At 42.5% G+C, this 6,319-nt stretch overlaps 1 protein-coding gene across 2 annotated transcripts in view; it reads left to right on the forward strand.

Moving 5' to 3' along the window:
• The first annotated feature begins 1,144 nt into the window (after window positions 1–1,144).
• tmod4 (tropomodulin 4 (muscle)) overlaps window positions 1,145–6,319 on the forward strand; it is a 19,724-nt gene continuing 14,549 nt past the window's right edge. The window contains exon 1 of one of the 2 annotated variants that reach the window (XM_080006127.1): window positions 1,145–1,266. The gene's annotated coding sequence lies outside the window, so the exon portion shown is untranslated. Of the gene's footprint in view, window positions 1,267–5,438; window positions 5,591–6,319 lie in introns of those variants that run through there. The other variant, XM_080006128.1, reaches the window with a different exon arrangement.

The following is a 6,319-nucleotide window of genomic DNA, read 5'->3' on the forward strand; positions in this document are numbered from 1 at the left end:
TTCGGGAAACGCGACGATGCCCACACATGGTGACATATTTCATTTGTTCGATTTTAGAAAAAAGTGTTTTAATGCCTAAAAAAAAAAAAAAAGCTTCGTAGTAAGTTCATCGTGTTACACCAAGAGTATTCCATTGATCGCCACTAGGTGTCACCGTTGCCTTTATCGTACATACCCAGTTGACCGGAGCAGCCTGAGCAGCCTGAGCAGCCTGAGCAGCCTGAGCAGCGCTCTCTGATGCCCCCGCTTGAGGTCAGCAGCAGACGGAGCAGCAAGCTCCACTACAAGAGACGCAAAGTTTATTCAAACTGAACTCGCAATGGCAAAAAATAAGCTCCCCGGGCTTCTCCTGAGTGACAAAAAAACCTATGAAAAGAACAAAAAAACAAAGAAACCCCTTGAAAACAGGAGCGCCAGACCCTCATCCCCAAATAGAGACAAATAAATAAGCGAACAAAGGGTGCGGTCAGTGTTTCCCTATAAACAGTGGTGGAAGAAGTACTCGGACCCCACTGTTAAATCGAAGTACAAGTACCCGTCCCCCGACACAAAATGACTCTAGTTAAAGTGAAAGTACAACATTGACATTTATACGTAAGTACCGAGTAAATAATAGTACATAAGTACTTACATGTACTTATTACATGTTTGATTAATCCAGTTCCTGTTCTTTTGTTTTGTTTTTTTGTTTTTTACCACGTCACACAGATCTAATCCAACATTTACCAAATGTTCCAAATTTCCTTTATTTTTATGAATGCAGACGAGTTGTTTTTCAACACCGAAGTAACACGACTGTGTCAGAAATGTAGTAAAGAGGGTTGCTTTGGAATGCAGTATAGTCCAAGTCTAAAGTGTCCCAAACTGAAGTCGGGAACTAAGTACTTTTGGTTTGTTGCTTTTCACCACTGCTTATACACTTAGACAGGGCCAGTCACCACCTTATTCAGGGTACCTGGGAGAAGGAGAAGGCTTGACTTTTTAAAAATGTCTTTATGAGAGAGGGAGAGAGAGAGAGAGAGAGAGGTGACTTTTAGTGACTCTTACTCTATCCTAGTATTAAAATGCTGAGTGCAGCATCCAGAGAGGCCGGGAGGGGGGAGGGAAGAGAGAGAGATCAAGTTAAAGGGAGTGGGAGGGAGAGGGGAAAAGAGAGCGAGAGGGGAGGAGGAGGAGGAGGAGGGAGATAAAAAAAAAAAAAAAAGGGGGGTTTCTGTCTGTGTCGGATGCCTCGCCGTGGGGCTTCGGCACTGCTCCTCTGTGAAGGTAGGTGGGCGGCTGCTTCTCTCTCTCTCTCTCTCGCTCGCTCTCTTACTTTGGGTGATACTGCCAGCATGGCGGGGTATGACCTCTTCTTTAATCTCTCACTCTAGGTTGTCAAGGGGGCTACATTGAATCGTGTGTGTGTGTGTGTGTGTGTGTGTGTGCGCGCGCCTTGGAGTGTAACTTGTACACATCAGTCCCAATCTGTGTGTTGTTGCAAAATAGGTGAGAAATCCAGAATTGGCCCGCGCCACATTTGCGCACGGAAGCTGGATGTTGTCCTCACCCCCTCGGGCTTAAATTTCCCCGATGCAATTTAGGAAATATTTGACGGAGCTGTTCCCCGCCGAGTGGCAGCCTTGACTTAGAAAATAGACTGTCACTCAAATAACGTTATTCGACTGGCATGTGCAGGGGTTAAGCCGCGTCGCTTTGCGGCTAATTCGTCACACGGGTCGGGGTTGGGGGGGGGGGGGCGGCGGGCAATTTTCGGGGGTTTGCAGAATCAGGACGAGTTAGTTTCAAGGGTAAGTGTCCAACCCCGGGACGATTTGGGACAATGTCTGACAAGGTCGGAGTCTCCCTGGCCGCTCTGTGGGGCAGGGAAGGACAATGGGGGTCCCCCACTCCCACCGGGGGGCGAGGCGTGGGCGTAGAGGCCTCTACGCTGTCAAAAAAAACCCCAGAAATGGCTCGGGGTCAGTGGATCAAAACACAGAACATTGTTTAATTTGCTCCGGGGGGGAGTTCCCAACTTAAAATGTGTATTTTCATTTCTCAGTGTCAGGTTGAGAACACCTAAGAGATATATCGATTTTAGAAATGTAAGCATTAAAATAAGAACAAGTTGATCCAATGCAGTTTGAAGACACGTTGGGATGAAGTGAGATTTAGGGAACATTAGGAAGCCTCTTATGATGAAACACACGCCACCTGTTAAACACACCTCAGGGAAATGTCTGTTTTATCGGACATTTCTACTCTTTTCGATGGCTTTTTGACTGTCTCCCCTCACACTATTTGTGGCTTTATTTGAGAGTAGTTTCGTTATTTTTTCCTCAGTTTAACCTCCTACTTTTTGGCCACTCCAGATTAAACGCGGCTTAAACTAACCGTGTTGTCCAGCGGCAGCCGGACTACTCGGCGAGTTGTTGGTAGCTCCTCAAAGCGAAGCTGCATCTCAGGGTGAAAGTGCAACCCAAGCCGAGGAAGATTTACACGGCTGGAAGTAGCTGACTTGTCAAGCTAAAATTAAGCTGGGGGGCTGATTTGGAATGTTACACTTGGGCAGTAAGACGTGGAGCAGGTGACCTGCAAATGGTGCAAAACCTCCCCAACCTGACGGGAGGGGGAGGAACGACCCCGGACCCCTCAGCACCAAAGATTACAGCGTGTTTGCATTTTTGGTATTTTTTTACCTGCATATTATAAGCATATAATAATTATGTAATCACTGTTTTATTGCCATTTAATAATAATAATAAATAATAGCACACAATCCTTTTTGAGTAGGTCTACATAGCCTTCCTTACATTCAACACTCAGTCATGTGATCAAAAAAGGCAATAACCTACAGTGTCACATTTAAAATTTGCATGTTAAATATTGGATGAAAGTTCATATTTTTTTTTGTAAATTTGCTGAAAATGGCACTTTTTTCCGAAAGCAATATTTTGGGGTTTTGGGGATTATTTTGGGATAGTTTGGATATAATTATTATTATAATGTCAATAACAAAAATAATGCAAATATTCCACCGACACCATCTGGATAATGTAGACATATACGGTGAATACTAGAGTCTAATCCCACAACACTTGTTCATTGAAAAAAAGGCCACAAGAAAAATAGAGGAAAACAATAATATTGTTATTATTATTAGTATTATTATTATTATTGTATTTTACTATAAGCCCAATACATGTGAAATAACAGACAGAAAACAAAAGACTAGATGATCTGTTGATGCCAGACTACGGAACATCTGAAAAATGTAATACGTAACTACCACGACTAAAATGGACCCTGTCTATTGTTGCCTGCAGCTATATTTGTTATTATTATTATTATTATTATTATTATTATTATTATTATTATCTGTAGTAGTAGTAGTAGCAGTAGTATTATTATCATCATGTTTTTGTTTTCAATATTCACTGACATTTTTAGAAACAACATTCATTTTGGCACATACAGACAGTGCACCTTAATTTGCAGAAATCCAAAGACTGATTCAAGATTCAAGATTTTTATTTGTCACATACATATACATACTTCCATACATATATGCAGTGAAATGTAATCAACCGGAGCGCCGGCGCAGGCGACCGCTAGGGGCGGCGCCACTATCGCCACTCTGACTGAATGCAGGCTTATAGTCGTATATTCATACATTTATCATTGGAATTGTGCTGTGAAGAGACCAAACTGACCACGCTGTACGTTATTAATATCAAACATTAAACACACTTTATGTGAATGGAACAAATCCTGAACTACATTAAAACAGACGTAAACGGTCTTTAACATTGAAATCACAATATACCACCGTGGAAATGAAACAAAGGCCCAGTGCCGTCTGGAGCTGGAGGTGGCAGGTGCAGATGCAGGTGGAGGCCACCACTTCCATTTTGGTTTTGGTTTCCATAGAAACAGATGTAAAGTCATAGATGTGGAGGAAAAATAAAAATTGTTGTTGTTGTTAATACAAAGCAGAACAGGGGTACCACCCGTCCATGCTGTCATTAAGGCTGGACGTCAGGCTGTTTGTCCGTATTTCACTGCAGATATGTCAAGATGCAATTGAGGAGTTTTGTTCCTCCCAGGGTGGTTTAGTTGGGTCTGTGTTTATGGGCGTGTATGAACATATTTATCATATACTTAGTGTAACTGACAGGCCGCCGGGGCTCAGTCGTGTCGTAAAACAGGAGGGAATTTATACAAACAAAAGCCGCGGCTCTGTGGCACTGCGGCTTGGCCTCGGTCCCGGTGGCGCTCCCATCTTCACCGAGGGCTGTTTGAAAGCCACGCCCACACATTAAAACTACTACTAACATACACAAGCACGACGGCAAAAAATACATTTTACTATTGGATCGGATTTGGCGGGAGATGGATAAATGGATGGATGGATATTATGCAAGAATAAAATTGAAAATATAGGATTATAAGGTGACAGTTGGTTAAAAAAAACATATGCACGATATTCACAACAAAAAGTAAATGTGAGCAAGTTCATAGAAATGAAAGAAAATGAAGTAAGTTAAAGTTAAATTATGTTAAATAAAGCTACAGTCATAAAATAAAGTTAAAAGTAAGCAGCTACACTTGGCAGCTATCGGGGGCTGACTAAATAACTTCCCGTCACATGAAAAAGCAATGTAACATTCAAATAACTAAATCACAGTGACAAACATCAGATTGATTCATTGCAGAATTAACATTTTGAGGTTTGTGTTTTTAAAGCAACAGAGTTCCAATGAGGCGAAATCTACGGAACCAGAGTTGAATATACATATATATATATCACTCAATCAGTCACTCAAGAACAGCACCGATTTTTGAAATAGAGTGGTGGTGGGTGAGCTGGGTTCGCTCCTTCCTCCTCCGCTCTGTGTGATGCTCTGTTTTTGTCGTTGGCTTTACGCATTAGAGCTTCAGGTCACTGGAAGAACAACACACACACACACACACACACACACACACACACACACACACACACACACACACACACACACACACACACACACACACACTGAGGCACTTTTCTTTCTTTTACCACACTTAGTTGTTGCTAATTGTAAGGCACGGCGAGATGTAGTTGTGGACGTAGGGATTCGTTGTCTTGCTCAAAGGCACTAAGTTTACACTTCCAAGTCACTGTCCCGCTCCTGCATTGCAAACGTATCAACAGATTAATGTCTCGATGCAGGAGTGATCTGGGCTGTGATGAGTGTGTACCTTTTTTTATTTATTTTATTTATTTTTTTAATAAAAAAAAAAAAAAATGTCATCACATTTTTTTATTTTTTAACCTGTTTCAGCATGTTGGACACACAGCACAGAGTATTTGCTCCATTGCATCTAGGACAGAGTTAGTCTGCAAGCGGAGCTCAAGTTCTCAACCTGCAATGAAACTCTTTATTCATTCTTTAATCATCAGGAAATGCTGCAATAACTGTCCTGTGGACGACCTGTGGGATGACAAGAGCACGGCTTTTTGTTCCACACAACCACCACCAAGGCCCCACTTTGGAGAACTGTTTTACCATGTTTGGGTCTTTAAACAACTAATCACTACTACTCCAAGAGGGCGGAATCACCACGGGTGAGACAAATAGACATAGATCCAAACAACATGTACACGGAAAAACATAAACATAGAAACAAACAACAATATGTACATGGAAAAACATAAAAATAGAACCAAGCAACCACATGTAAATTGAAAAACAAACATAGAAACAAACAACATGTACATGGAAAACATAAACATTGGACGACAACCTGTATCCACAGAACAGAGTTAATTAAGTCCAGGAAAACTGGAACAGCGATTGGGAACGTGGCCTCTTCCTGTCATAGTTATGGCAGAAAATGAGGAGGAAAAGCAGAAGGATGGAACCAGGAGGGTGTTGGGGTGTGATTGAAGCAGGTGCTGGTGCTGTGTGTGTGCCTGTGATGAGTCCAACGGTGTGTGTGTGTGTGTGTGTGTGTGTGTGTGTGTCTGTGTGTGTGTGTGAGTGTGTCTGTGTGTGTGTGTGAGTGTGTGTGTGTGTGTGTGTGTGTGTGTGTGTGGTTTCCACCGGTGATCGTACAGGACTTATTCCAGTTGGTTCTGGTGTGTAAGGTCAGCATTATGTTGTGGCTCCTCAAAGCAGCCGAAAGGGCCCGAGGCCCCCACAACCCTCCCCCCCCCCCCCCCTCCCGAGCCCCCCAGCTGCATGAGTGTGTTCCAATTTGTATAAAAAACAACAAAAACAAAAAAAAGATTTGTGTTGTCTATGTCTCGCTCTCATTTACTGTGTGTGTGTGTGTGTGTGTGTGTGTCTCTTAA

Source organism: Zeus faber (assembly GCF_960531495.2).
Source record: "Zeus faber genome assembly, chromosome: 8".
In the NCBI taxonomy this organism is placed as follows: domain Eukaryota; kingdom Metazoa; phylum Chordata; class Actinopteri; order Zeiformes; family Zeidae; genus Zeus; species Zeus faber.